Below are 14,539 nucleotides of genomic sequence, written 5' to 3' on the forward strand. Positions count from 1 at the left end.
AGAGAAATAAATTCCTTCACCTCTGGGTTGAAATGCAAGTCAGGCTGGTAGTAGCCAAGACCCATTAGCTCAACATCTGCTAGTTGTTTGGCAGCCCATGTGAAGTGAGTTATATTCCTCAGTGTCCACATCCCAGTCCCACTAATTGGCACCACATTGGCAATCTAAACACAGAGGTTAAGGTCTGAGCACACAGCAGGCAGCAACTCTGAGATGAGGCAGCTTCAGTTTGGAGGACACATGTGATAAATTATACTTCTGGTATATGGAACTCCATTTAATTGCCCTGCCATCCTGTCCTGCCCTCAGAACAAAATTGTAACTCCAGGCAAGCCAGTGAATTGTCAGCAATTCCTTGCCCAGCACACTGCTCCTTCAGCAGTAAGACACATTATTAAGTCCATTACCAGTCAAAGCAACTTAAACAACTGCTTAAATTTTAAGCAAAATGCTGTACAGCATTAAGTATGAGTTACCAAAATCCATAAAAACAGCGTCTTTCCATCAACTCCAGTTTTTAATGCAAAAATGCAACACTCACTAAAAAGGCAGTAACAATATAATCTTATAGATCCCAAATAACAAGGCTCTTTTCTTTTTGTCTTTCCTTCTTCTGCAGCTTTCCAACAAAGAGTGCACAGGACCAAAGCTGATTTGAAGCAACTCATTAACTTTTACAGAATTATTCTTTTTATTGCCCCACGGTAAAACATTTCTCTCTGAAGACAAAAAAAAAGTAGCTAGCTTTTAATACATAGTAATAAAAGAAAATTGATTTTTCATATCATGAACATGGCAGGATAAAAGAAGTCTAAACTATGAGGGAAAGAAACTCATATTACAGTTTAGAAACTGTTCCTGATGTTTACACGTCACTTCAGTTTAAAGAACTGCTTATGATGGGAACATGATGAAAGCTGTTGAGCATGAAGGGAGATGGAAATGAAGCCAAAAGAAGCCTCTTTGCCAGAACTCTACAAGAAAAGAGCATCAGAGTCAGTTAGTTTGGGAGAGACCTCTGGAGTTTTCCAATCCAATCAGCTGTTCAAAGAATGGCCAGCTTCAAAATGGGGTGAGGTTGTCCAGAGATATTGTAGATGAAAACACAACACAGTACAGTGCCTTGCAAAATCCACCTATAAAGAAATTTTTTCGCAAGGCAAATCTCCTCTTCATTTACCACTGCTCTGGAAATGATTCCACTCTAAGCTGTTCTGAGAAGCAATAGGGCCAGCAGATATCAGAACAGGGATATACTGCAAAGGAATCAAACCTAATCTGAGCACCCAGGGATGGGACCAAGGGATGAAGAACTTCAGATGCAGACTTGAAGTCAGGAGACTCTTAGAGAGCTTGGAAAATCCAGTCCTCCCAAGATCTGTATTTTATTTTATCTATTGGAGAGGTATGCTCAGCCTGTGAGAAAAAGGCAGCAGTGACATAAGGCCAGTGTGCATGAAAACAAACCCAAACCCAAACGTTCTGCATTCCACAGCCACGCTCAAAGGAGGGGCTTTCCTTCTTGTTCAAGAAACACTTGAACAGTTCACAGCCAGGGGGTCAACTGTCTCTCAGCTGCCTCATACAGGAACGGGCTGCTGCTTTGGCCTGGCTCTGCCAGTACTGTCTGGCTCTGCCTGCACTGCCTGATCTGCCTTTGACAGCACTGCCTGGCCTGGCTCTGCCTGCACTGCCTGGCATGCCTCTGCCTGCACTGCCTGCCTCTGCCTGCACTGCCTGGCTTGGCTCTGCCTGCACTGCCTGGCTCGGCTCTGCCTGCACTGCCTGGCCTGGCTCTGCCTGCACTGCCTGGCCTGCCTCTGCCTGCACTGCCTGGCCTGCCTCTGCCTGCACTGCCTGGCATGGCTCTGCCTGCACTGCCTGGCCTGGCTCTGCCTGCACTGCCTGGCCTGCCTCTGCCTGCACTGCCTGGCCTGCCTCTGCCTGCACTGCCTGGCTCTGCCAGCACTGCCTGGCTTGGCTCTGCCTGCACTGCCTGGCTCTGCCTGCACTGCCTGGCCTGGCTCTGCCAGCACTGCCTGGCCTGGCTCTGCCTGCATTGCCTGGCCTGGCTCTGCCTGCACTGCCTGGCCTGGCTCTGCCTGCACTGCCTGGCTCTGCCTGCACTGCCTGGCTCTGCCAGCACTGCCTGGCTCTGCCTGCATTGCCTGGCCTGGCTCTGCCTGCACTGCCTGGCATGCCTCTGCCAGCACTGCCTGGCCTGGCTCTGCCAGCACTGCCTGGCCTGGCTCTGCCAGCACTGCCTGGCCTGGCTCTGCCAGCACTGCCTGACTCTGCCTGCACTGCCTGGCCTGGCTCTGCCTGCACTGCCTGGCCTGGCTCTGCCAGCACTGCCTGGCCTGGCTCTGCCAGCACTGCCTGACTCTGCCTGCACTGCCTGGCCTGGCTCTGCCTGCACTGCCTGGCTCTGCCTGCACTGCCTGGCCTGGCTCTGCCTGCTCTGCCTGTCTGGCCCCTGAGAAAACCAGGCCAGTCTGACTCCCACCAAAAGGCGCTGCCAGTCCTCAGGGTCTGCACAAGCTGTTGAGGATTCTGTCTTCTCCCCCTCTGCTCTGCCCTCATGAGACCCCACCTGCAATGCTGTGCCCAGCTTTGGAGGCCTCAGCACTGAAAAGATGCGGAGCTGCTGGAGCCAGTCCAGAGGAGGTCAGAGAGATGCTCCAAGAGCTGCAGCCCCTCTGCTGTGGAGCCAGGCTGGGAGAGCTGGGGGTGTTCACCTGGAGAAAAGAATTCTCCAGGGATCTTAGAGCCCCTTCCAGGGCCTAAAGAGAGCTTGTAAAAAGGAGGAAGCTGGATTTTCTATACAGGCAGGTAGTGACAGGACAAGGGGGAATGGTTTCACACTGCCAGAGGGTGGGATTAAATTAGATATTAGGAAGAAATTCTTCCCTGTGAGGGTGGGGAGGCCCTGGCACAAGGTTCCCAGAGCAGCTGTGGCTGCCCCTGGATACCTGGAAGTGTCCAAGGCCATGTCAGATGAGGCTTGGAGCAGTCTGGGATAGTGGAAGGTGTCCCTGCCCATGGCAGTGAGTGGGACTGGATGAGCTTTAAGGTCCCTTCCAATCCAAACCAGTCTGAAATTCTGTGATTCAAGATGGACCAAATAATTTGATGTCTCCTTCTCCAGAGCTCCAATAGCCCTGTCAGGCTATCCCTGCATCTGCTTCTGGCAGCAAGGACACAACCTTCTTTTCCTCTTCACTGTTTAAGACTTAAGGGTGGGCCTTTTTTTATACTCTTCTATAGTTTTGAGGAGTAGAATAGGCTCATGCCACATTTTTTAAGTGCCAGACCACTTCCTTCTGGTTTAAGACACATTATTAGCAGCTTCTTTTAAAATCACACCACTGCAAATCATTCTATCGACACCTGAGGCAGCTGCTGTGCTGACATCTGCAAGATAATGAAAGAGGACCATGATGACTGCCAGGAGTCCACCATTAGCTAGAAGAAACCAGGCTGGCACCAAAAATATCAATACTAGAACTGCTCTGCCTTTGGCCACATTCAGGTCCCAAGCTGCCAGTTCAGGAGGTGCTGAGGTGAATCAGTACTAATTCCTGATGCTGCAGGATTCAGTAGGGTGACAGGACCAAGCAAAGGTTATCATCATGTGCTGTAGTGAGCTGCTTCACTGAGCAGCTCTCACATGCACTCCTGAACCCTCATGCAGGTATCAAGCAAGCATTTATACTCAAAATAAATGTTTTCTCACAAAACCAAGTATACGAATAATACCAAACTCATGAGTTTCCTGAGAGTAATTCCTCTCCATTGAGAAAACAGGAGGGGTCCAAGAAAGAACTTCTCTGCATGGGAGGAAGGCAGGAAGGAAGGAAATGTGAATTACATACACCTCTAGATAAGTTCCCCTTTAGAAAAAAGGAAGGAAATTAGAGTTAACTAAAAAGACCGTGTTAAGCATCACTGCACAAGCTGGGGAAAAAACTTCGGAAATCCTGGCCAAAGATAATGCTGCCTCCTCCTGTCCCTGCCGGGCTCACCACAGTCACTGCCCCAGGCAGAGGGGAAAGGGCCATTTTTCACCCTGTTACAAGCACCACCACTTTGAAGTTACAAATCATAGCCACCATTTGATGATCACCTCTCCCTATGTCATCCTAGGTTTCTTTGTAATACGGCTGTTAAAAAACATGTATTTTCACTTTTTTTTATTATTATTAAAAAAGGATAACTCATAACTGAGCAGAGACAAAGGCTCTGTTGATACAACAACATGTGGATTAAATCTGAAAGGAGAAAGAAAGCTGTTCTAATAAACTGACAATCCTGCTCAGAGGCCTTATATCCAGATTAGTGTAATAAATCATGAGGAAAGATTTCTCTTTGGCTGAAACAACCATTTATTTAGGCATGGAACAAAAGTATTTTAAAATTGCTCTGGACATTGTCAACAAAAGATTTTTTTGTTTGTTCGTTTTCTGTTCAGTTTTAAGCATATACCCAAAGTTCTCCATTTGCCTTACTTAAAAATGGTTATTTTTTAGTGCTTAAACCTCTGACAAACCAGCCAGACTCCTCCACTGGGCTCTTACAGGACAAAAAAAAAAAAAAAAAAAAAAAAAAAAAAAAAAAAAAAAAAAAAAAAAAAAGTGGTTCATGCTCCATTACATCAGGCAGAAAACTGCCCAAAATTTAAGCTTTCCCCATTATGCTCCTCTCATGTGTTTTGACAGTTGTATTTGTTCCCTTAACCTCTATTAGCAGGGGCTTTTTCACTCTATTTTAAGCAGGAGACACTCTGCACTATTGCTCTCTTCCCCTATCACACTCAAATTGTCCCACAGTGGCTTCTGAGCCCAGCACAAGAACCTGCCCTGTCAGAGCATCTCTCTGGGGCAGGTGACCAGCAGGGAGGGGCTCCAGAAACCCCAGTCACACCATCAGCCCCAAACACTGCCCAGAACCAGCACTGGGCCTCCAGAGCCCCCTGTGCTGCTGGGCAAAAATCGGGGTTTGGCAGAACTTGAGTACAACACCGAACTGTAACTATAGATGGGACTAAGAACTGCAACTATGTTTGTTAATAAAAATCTAATTTGTACCTGGAGCTGATTTCAGAGCTAAAGCATCTACCGATTCCCCTTAACACATTGTGCTGTGGGGATAGCATTGGCCAGCTCAGGCAAACACGTCACCACAGAACACAGCTGGTCTTCCAACAATGACAAAAATCAAAACATCATCACCATAAAACGAAACTTTCAGTTCCACAGAACTGTTCTGTGAGAAAATGTCTACAAGATATTACTCAAAACTGGAAGAAAGTGTTTCCTACAAGTGGGATAGAGTTCCTCTTAAGTATGTTCTGTAATGTCCGTGGCTCCTGGATTACCATGAGTTTTAGAACACCCAAACTGTGGTAAAACACAAGAGGGATCTGGATATGGGACGGAAGATAACACTAACAGGGTGAAGATTTTGGCTGAAGCCTCTGCCATTCACAGCGTCAGTCTTAAAGTCACTTACAGAAATCACAAGAGTACAAGAAACACTCTTGAAACCCATCAGAAACCACAATCTTCAGTCCCACAGATGAGATGCTTTAAGCTCAGCAACTGTTTTTATCTCTGCCAGAAAAGTCCCTGTGTATTCCATTCCACCTTACAATCCATCTGCCGGCCAGATAAATAAAAGGTTCCTTAGAAATTCCAACTGACGCAGTCACTGGGAACCCATCCCAGCCTGCCTCATCTGCTGCTGTATTCCCAACTCCCTGAAAGAACACAGGGGCCACACATCAGCTCCGATCAGGTCTTGGCTAACGTGTCCCCCACCCACTCCCTTTGCCCAGAGCAGCTGTGCCACCCTCCAGGAGAGCTGCGAGAGCTGGGAAATGCAGAGTGCCTGCCTTTGTTCCAGGCCTGCTCTGCCAGGATGTCCAGCCCAGCCCAGACCTGCCTGCAGGGGCTTTCACCCTGTGCCATCAGCTGCCTCACAGGCTGCAGGATCTCCCCAGTGCTGCTTCCCACACACCTGCAGCCACCCATGCAGCTCAACTTGGCTCCTGCTGCCTCCTCCTGTGCTCTCCCACAGAGGGATGCTGGAGAATCCCTGAGCAGGAATGGCTCCACTTTTTTTCTATCCAGGCTACCCTCTTTGCCAAAAAGCTACCAAGGAGATGGAAAGTTTTGGGTACAGAAGGGGAAAGTGCAAGAGGAGATTAAAAACTAGGAGAGGAAAAAGAAGACCTGACCAGGATGTTTTCTTTTTTTTCTGCTTTGATTGCAGGGAATGATGTCTCATGGCCAACACAGTTCATAGAAGTCCTGCACAGTGATTCAGGACTCCAAAGAAAGTGCTGTCTCCTGGCTGAAGCACAGAACCTGCTCCGATAAACACTCCTGTGGTCAACGTTTGATGTCCTTACCCTATAGACAATCAAGCTGCCCCTTGGAGTACAGCTCCCTGGCAGGACACACATGGCAGTCTGGAAGGAGCTGGTCAGTCAGCAGGACAGCTGGCTCCATTCACAGCTATCCCTGCCCTGTGATCCATCACATCACCCCCATGCCTCCTCTCCCAGTCTGGAGAGGCACAGGAGAATCCCACGGAGCAGTGACAGAACCCAGCCACCACCTGCACCGCTCCCACAGCGCCGGGAATCCCGAGGCTGAGTGGACCCATACCTTAAGGCTGAGGTTTGTGCCCTGCAGGCATGGCTCCAGCCAAGGAAACACGGCCTGGCTTCTGCCAAGCCTCCCCAGGGTGGGGATGAGTCAGTGCTAATTGCTCAGAAGGCTTCTGGGTCCCACCGGTTTGGTTTGGTTTTCTAAAAGCAAAACAAGGTAGGTTTGGACAAAGGTGAGATTGTGTTTGTGTTTACAATCTCATTCCTGCATATAAAGAATGTTGTTCCTTGGACAAAAAACTAAAAACATCAGGAAATCAAGAGTAATGCAAATGATCTGGCTCTATAATCTTGCCAGAACAAAAGCACTACCAAAGCAGTTTAACAATAATCATGGTCTTAAATTTGACTTGTCTGACTCCTGCTTTGTTCAATATTTTAATTATATTTTTAAAAAATCTAAACAACATATTTCAAAGCACATTTATATACATTGATTATTATGCCAAAGTAAAAATCATTATCATCTTTTTGACACAAGGAAAGTGAAAGGAGACACAACAAACTATTTGTCAAAGGCACAGATAGAACTGGTGGAAGGGCTGGTACTAAAACCAGAGTTTCTGAAGCACCTTATATTTTCATCAAGGTTTTACTTTTTTAAAGACAATAGCAACCAAAAAAAATCACATTTGGAAAACTGCAGTAAATTCTCTAATAAATTGTTGCTGTGTTCCATATAGAGCACAAGCATGAAATCAGCCCACAAGACAGGCAGTCTTGCCTTGGATCACCAGTACCCAGGGTAATCCAGCTCCAGATTCCCACTTTCTGCTCTGGGGGCAAGGGACGTTTGCAGCAGGATTTCTCGGGAGAGCTGGTGGGGAATGTGGCTGCTCAGCTCCCTGGGTGATTCCAGAGTGCCCTCTAACGAGGCTGTAGCTGCATTTCACACACACGGAGACACCAGGAAAACCCAAAATGAGCCTTGTTTCCACTTGAAAATGGGAAAGCAGATGACAGTCACTAACTGGTGACTGCTCTTGCAAAGATATTTTATACTGGCCTGCACTGTGCAAGTCCTCGTTGGTAAATATCTCAGTAGGCAGCAGGACAAGAGAAAGATGGGAAAATTTACAGTTCTCCCTTTCCAAGAGAAGAAAAGATACTGAGACAGATGAAAGTTACTCTTAACTTTTAAAGTTACTCTATAACTTTTTAAGATGAATTGAGTTTTACCTGATCTGTACGGAACTGCTGGGTAACTTTTCAACATATGATGTAGTTAAATCAATTAGTTAAATTAGTTAAATAAATGATGTAGTTAAATCAATTTTTACAAAAATAAGTGAATATCGTCAGTGAATTTCACAACTCAAAATGGAATCTCCTTGAAAAAATTCCTTAATACACTGGTGTACCATAAAATACTGACTATTTGGTCTGCACCCAAGCGTGGTCACACAAACTGCAGTGGTGGAACAGGACTGGCTACAGGTTCATACAGCAGACACATGGTTTATTGCCCAATTCCCTTTCACCCACTTACATAAACTAATAAACTATCCTGCAAACCAAAAGAGTTCTTATTGAGACACAAACCCCATGCTGATCCCCAGAACAGAAATTCACTTTAATAATCTCAGCATCACATTGTCACAATGTTTCTTGCCCTTGAAGTTGTACCTACAGATATGCCAGGAGAGCACAGCTGCCCAGTGTAGGCTCAGAAGAGTCACAGCAACTCCTGCTCCCTCCCTCCCCCCAGTCCTGCACCAAGGCATCTCATTCAGGTGTCCCTCAACACCCCAGATGGGAGCAGAAGGTGCAAATGATCCTTTCCCAAGCTCCTACAAGACAGAATGGAAAGAGGCAGAAGTTCCTGAAGCTGCACTGCCCCCATCCTGCCAGATGTGTGTGAGAAGTCTCTGAACAGACCTGGCAAATTCAGCCCAAGTGGTAAACTCACCCCGAGGGAGGACGGTGAAGGTCTCAGCTGCTGGGTGATGCCTGGGGATCCCACTGCCAGCACGAGCTGCAAGAAAGCAAACAGGTCTGTGAGCACTTGTACACCTGGCAACTCAACACCTCAGCCCCATGGCCCCCAGCAGGCACCTGGCTAATGTAGGCTAGGAGACAGACATTGGTAGGCATCACATTTTTCCTTGAACCCATCTCACATACTTGCCAACTTCTTTACTTCTTGCTAAGCATCTTTACTGTAATGTTAAGATCATGAGATGCAATGAGGGGAGACCTCAGAAAAATCTGCAGTTCCCCCCGGGGGCAGTGCAGGGACAAATCCCATCTCTGCTCTGGGACAGGGACAGGAGCCAGGGAATGGCTGGAGCTGGGCCAGGGCAGAGAGGGAAAGGTTCTCAGGCTGCAGAGCAGGGAAAGGTTCTTCCCCCAGAGGTGCTGGCACTGCCCAGGCTCCCCAGGGAATGGGCACGGCCCCGAGGCTGCCACAGCTCCAGGAGCCTTTGGACAGCGCTGCCAGGGATGCCCAGGGTGGGGTTGGTGGGGGGTCTGTGCAGGGACAGGGGCTGGGCTGGATGAGCCCTGTTGGTCTCTTCCAGCTCAGGGGATTCTATGATTCCATTTAGGTCACCAAAGACTAAGAACACCTTACCAATGTGATGAACCATGCAGGGAACCAGCACCTTGATCCACCATAGGTTATCCACTTCAACAAGCACAACACCTCCAGGGAAGTTCCACTCCATGCCTGGAATGGGCCAGTGGTCATCACTGCTCACAAACAGCCCCGGACAAGGACACCCTCAGCGGCACAGGTAACAAAAACCTGCTCTCCTCTAGCTGAAACTGCAGCTTGAGCCTGTGCAGCCCAAATGCACTGCCCTTCTCAAACAGCCAAACTCATTTCCTTTCAGCTTCTAACACTGGGAGATTCAAGTCCCCAGTGAATATTTTCTAAAACTGTACAGGCAATTGTATAACCCAAGAACGCACGTGGAGCAGTTTGGGAGAGCCAGGGTTTCCCAAGCAGTCCCTCCAGTGTGCTCGCTCACATGTTCAAACATTCCTCACAGCACTGCTACATTCCAGCCAACTCTCCTCCTGACAAAACAGCTCATTCCTTGAGGAGGTTCAGGCAGAGTTTGACATTACAAAGATCAGCAGTGGGCAGACAGTGTCCCGGCTGTTTCGAAATAGACTTTTCTTTCATGAACATGTAACCCAAACAAGGTTCAGTGAATTGGTGTAAAATCAAAAATGCTCAGGAAGTCTCTTTTGAACCAGACTTACATCCTATTCAGCAAAGAATAAAAAGTGTAGAAAAATGCAAGAGCAACTTAATCACTGAACTGAGTAAGTGAACCACAGTTGTGTGCAGAGCTGTAAGGGTAACCCCTTGTTAGGTACTCTGCTAGTAAGGCAAGATGAGCAACAGCCAAGAATAAATCACATTGTGTGCGTATCACAAACCACAGAATGAGAAAAAAAAAGTGTTATATTAATCAAAAGAGTCTAAAATGTCAGCAGCCACACATTTAGACTTAATATGAAATGTGACCATACCCTTGGAAGAGCTGGAGATGTAATAGAGAGGAAATTATTTAAATGCATTAAATCTGAGTAGATCTGGAGTCTCTCCTGCCCTGGCTCAGTAATGTGGGATAAGAATCACAGCAATGCCCAGCTCAGCAACCTGCACAGGAGCCAGAGCTCACCTGTGCAGACAAGCCTCCAGCTTTGCTCTCCTAAACAGACACAGAGATGGACTGATGCACTGGGCAGAGAATTTGGCTGCCACATTGTAACAGGAAAAGGAGGTTTTGATGCATTTCTTATGTCAGTTGCTACCACGACAAACAGGGGCAGGTACGGCCCGCAGGAACAGCAGCCCCTGAGCAGGACACCAATAGGAAACACTCCTGATATGACAGTTTCTAATTGGTTTCTGTGCTGTTACTGTTCAAATGTTTACGTAACAGAAATTTGACTTTTTTTCCTTTGCTTAATTCTTCCATTCTTCTTATTTATATCTACTTTTTCTTCATTAGCAAATTCCTTTTTCACATTCACAGTGTGGCAAGTACAAGCAATACACACACAACCTTGTCCATGGGATAGGGTCAGAGAAGGCACAGAACCCTCATGTGTTACAGGTGATCAGACAGAAGTTGGAGAGTTTTTAACTGCTCCTGGTCTGATCAGATTCCAAAACACTTTCTTTCTTTACCTGCATTTCCACCTATTCCTTGCAGAAGAAACTGCAAGGAGGATTATTCTGTAAGAATTAGCAACACATGAAATTTTTTTCTGCTATAGAAATGTCTTTGAAAGAAGCAATTGCCTCAACCCTCAAACAGGTCTGTTCCTGCTTAGAGCCAGCACTAGGGGCTATGCCCGGAGCAACTGCCCAGTCTAGTAGTAAAGCTGAGACTGAAAAAGCTGTTAATGACACAAGCAGGTTTATTGCCTGATTTTCACCTGCAGCCCACAAAGCAGGATTTGACCCAGGTGTACCCGCAGGGAGTTCACAGTCAGCACAGGTGGAAAAAGGACACACTGCTCCTGACCTCAAACATCTGGACAAGGCTCTCAGCTGCCAGGCCCAAGTTAATACCATTTGGTCACATTACACCACCGAGCCTCCACATGTATTCCAAAAGAGCCAAAGACTTTTTTCCTCTGGAAAAACAGCTTTCCAGACTTCCAATATCCTACATATACACCTCCCCTTCTTTTCTTTTTCTGCAAGATTTTTTTCACATGTTTATCAATGACGTTTGCCATAGTTCTTCCAACACTGTATCAATTTATCAAACATTTTTTCAGATGAGAGATGCACATGTGAATCGGCAGGATGTTCAGCCCTTGGCACACGTCCTGTTTCTGTTCATGTATTTCTGTTCCTCAGTTCCTCTGTGACCAGCCCTCCCTCCAGTGCCCCTGGTTACCAAGGGAGCTGCATGAGGAGGCTGCCAGAGCACTCAAAGAGCTACAAAAAATATATTTTTATTTAAAGACATATTACAGAGATTCAATAATATTACTAAAACTTGGTTCAGAAGAACACTCTTAATTCCAATAAAATGCCTCTGTCATTGGCCCAGAGGTGCCCTATGTCATTCTCTCTCCTCCCAGGTTACATCACTGCACACATCAGCAAGTTATTTAATGCACGTTTGGGTAAATTATTCATTCACAGGAGCAGTTGCTCTGGTTGTCTAACTGAGCCTCTGTGAACTGGCATCCACCTCTGTGAGAGGATCCCTCTACACCACCTCAGAGCTCAGAACTCCCACCACAGGCAGCACTCTCTGCTGCCCCTCGCCTCTCTCCACACTGCCTCTGGAGAATCCCACAAGTTGCACTTGTTCCAGCTGTGCCAATTGCCGTTTGCAGTGGAAAGGGGCAATTTGAAGTGTTCAGTTTAGTGCTTCTGTGAGTGCCTGTGCTCTGTGCACCCCACGGTGACCTAGGGGGCTCTGTGTGAGCAGCACTGCCACTGTCCCAACAGAGAGACGAGTGTTCTGCATTGCTGAACTGCAGCCACCAGCACAACTCTGTGCAGGTGAGTAGCAGCATTTCTACAGGCAGCACTGTTGCTTTAGGAACTCCAGATAGAGCTCTTCTGATAGAACATTTACATTCCAGAAGATGCATTTTGCTGGTTTTGTTCCAAATGTTAAAATTTGATTGTTTCTGCCCCGTAGCTGGCACAAACTGGCCTGGCCCCTGAGGTTGCCCAGGAGTCTGCTCTGAACACACCTTCAGCGTTGAGATCCTTCAGCTGAGGAGCTCCCAACACTGACAGGCCTTCCCCTCTTCCCGAACTCCTCCTGTAATTACCCTCCACCACTGCTGGGAAACTGGGTCACATTTAACAGAATTTGTGTAGCTTCGCCTCAGTTACCGGATCCCGCTGTGCGCTTTGGAAAGGCTGACAGGATCCAGCTGTGGGAAACTTCCCACAGGCATGGATTTCCAGAGTGCCTGAGTCACTCCTCAACTCTTTTCTCTTGAAAGTGCCTGAATAAACTAAACTTATTCAGGGGTTGTTTTCCAGAAGCAGAGCATTTCTGTGGCCTGCCCTGAATTCCCCAGTATTTTTCTATCTCACTGGGGAGCTCCTGGAACCAGAGATGCCCTGGTAGCCCATTCTAACCACATGCACACACATGGCCACTACAGCTTGATTTTCTTTTAAAAACTCAAAACCAGACAAGCAGTCAACTCCTCCCCCACCAGTGCAGTTCAGATTGTGCCACTAATGCAATTGTGTCCTACCAGTCCCCCTCCACCCTCACCAGTGGCTGTGGTGAGAAGCTGTTGTGGTATCAAGATCCTCCTGGCATGTGGAACCACCCAGCCAGGCACACCAGGCCAGGCCACAGCAGCACCTTGTCCTTGCCACAACCCCTCTGTGTCAGCAGGGACCCCGAACAACAACGGTCAGACACCTGCTTTGGGCTCAGGCATGGACCGAACCAAGGTGTGGGAAGCAGCTGGCTCCCACTCATCCACGGCTTCCACTTAACAGCTGAGGCACGGTTTGTCCTAAGGCCATTCTTAAACTTTGTATGGCAACACCACCTTGTTTAATTAACTTGTCAGGTTTCACTAGATTTCAGTTCCTCGGAAAATACAAGTACGTGATTCTAAGCATTCATCAGTTGACTCAGACATATGCTGAAATCCTTCCCAAGAAGGAACACCAGTGGAGGGATCTCCCTTGCATCTCCTTTCCAACCACATGTGGTTTAGCCTTTAATCTCTACATTCATTGCACCTGCAGGATTTAATTATACACAAAATTTTACCCGCTCATTTTATTCCACTCCTGCTGCTGACATCATGTTAACAAACTTTCTTTTCCCAAACCACATTTTATCTTTCTATGTGGGGACAATTCTCGCAGTACTTCCAATTCCACTGACTCTTCTTTCCCATTCTCTGCAACATTTCAAATCAGTGGCAGGGAGCTCGACCAGTTTGTTTCAAACTAAAACCCACCGGTTCCACCGCTGTCTGGCGCAGGACTGCCGCGGATTTCTCTGGTTTGTGAAGTTGTAATTAATTCGCTCAAGCCCGTGTGACCGCTGTAACTCCGTCCCGCCGCCCCGCGGAGCTGAAGGTGCAAGCGCCGCTAATTGCGAGCCTGCTCTCCGCCCCGCTCCCCTACGCACGGGCTCCTCGCCCAGCCCCTCAGCCTGGCCCAGCCCCTCAGCCTGGCCTGGCCCAGCCCGCTCCGCCGCACGGCACGGCCCCGCCAGCCGCGGAGCCGCATCGTGTGGAGCAGCGCCGCCCGCCCGCCGCTGCTGTCGGGGTCCGGGGCCGCCCCGGTGCGGGCTGCACGGGCCGGGGCCGGGGCCGGCCCCGCTCCCTCGGGCCCGCCCGGGACTCACCTGGCACCGCCGGTCCGCCGCTCCCAGCCTTCCCCGCCGCTCCGCGCCACGCGTCCCAGCGGCCCCGGAACGTCTCGCGCACGGCGCCGCGCCCCCATCGAGCTCCTGTTCCGGGACACCGACGCGCAGCGCCGCCAGGGGGCGATGTCGCCCGCGGCAGTCCGAGAGCCGGAGGGGCGGGGGCTCTACCGTACTTACCAGAGTACGGCGCCATCTATGCCTACCGTACTTACTGTAGTTAACTCGCACTAGCACGGCTGTGAGACTATCTACTGCATTACATTTACATTCAATATTTTATTCAAAGACTCTCCCGAAACGGTATTTTGGCTGCGGTAGCGTGCGCTCGCTTCTGGCGGCTGGTCAGGTGCCGCTGGTTCCCTGAGCGAGGAGCATCCCCACAGTGCCCGCTCAGGTGTGCCCGCCGCCCTTACCGGTCTGTCCCGCCGGGTCCGTGTCCCCTGCCGGGTCCGTGTCCCCCTCCCGCCCCTCCCAGGTCCATGTCCCATTCTGGGCCCCGTGGACCCCCTTCCTGGTCCATGTCCCA

The 14,539-nt window shown here is 48.7% G+C and overlaps 1 protein-coding gene across 16 annotated transcripts in view; it reads right to left on the reverse strand.

Moving 5' to 3' along the window:
• Positions 1-14,445, reverse strand: part of EXD3 (exonuclease 3'-5' domain containing 3) — a 258,853-nt gene extending 244,408 nt beyond the window's left edge. For 11 of the 16 annotated variants that reach the window (XM_063409439.1, XM_063409435.1, XM_063409432.1 and 8 more), the window contains exons 1-2: positions 13,993-14,445; positions 8,583-8,648 (exon numbers count right to left, since the gene is read on the reverse strand). The gene's annotated coding sequence lies outside the window, so the exon portion shown is untranslated. Of the gene's footprint in view, positions 1-6,671; positions 6,815-8,582; positions 8,649-9,245; positions 9,342-13,600; positions 13,959-13,992 lie in introns of those variants that run through there. The other 5 variants (XM_063409427.1, XM_063409424.1, XM_063409425.1 and 2 more) reach the window with 5 other exon arrangements.
• Between the last annotated feature and the right edge of the window lie 94 nt (positions 14,446-14,539).

This window comes from Prinia subflava, chromosome 12 (genome assembly GCF_021018805.1).
Source record: "Prinia subflava isolate CZ2003 ecotype Zambia chromosome 12, Cam_Psub_1.2, whole genome shotgun sequence".
Lineage (NCBI taxonomy): Eukaryota > Metazoa > Chordata > Aves > Passeriformes > Cisticolidae > Prinia > Prinia subflava.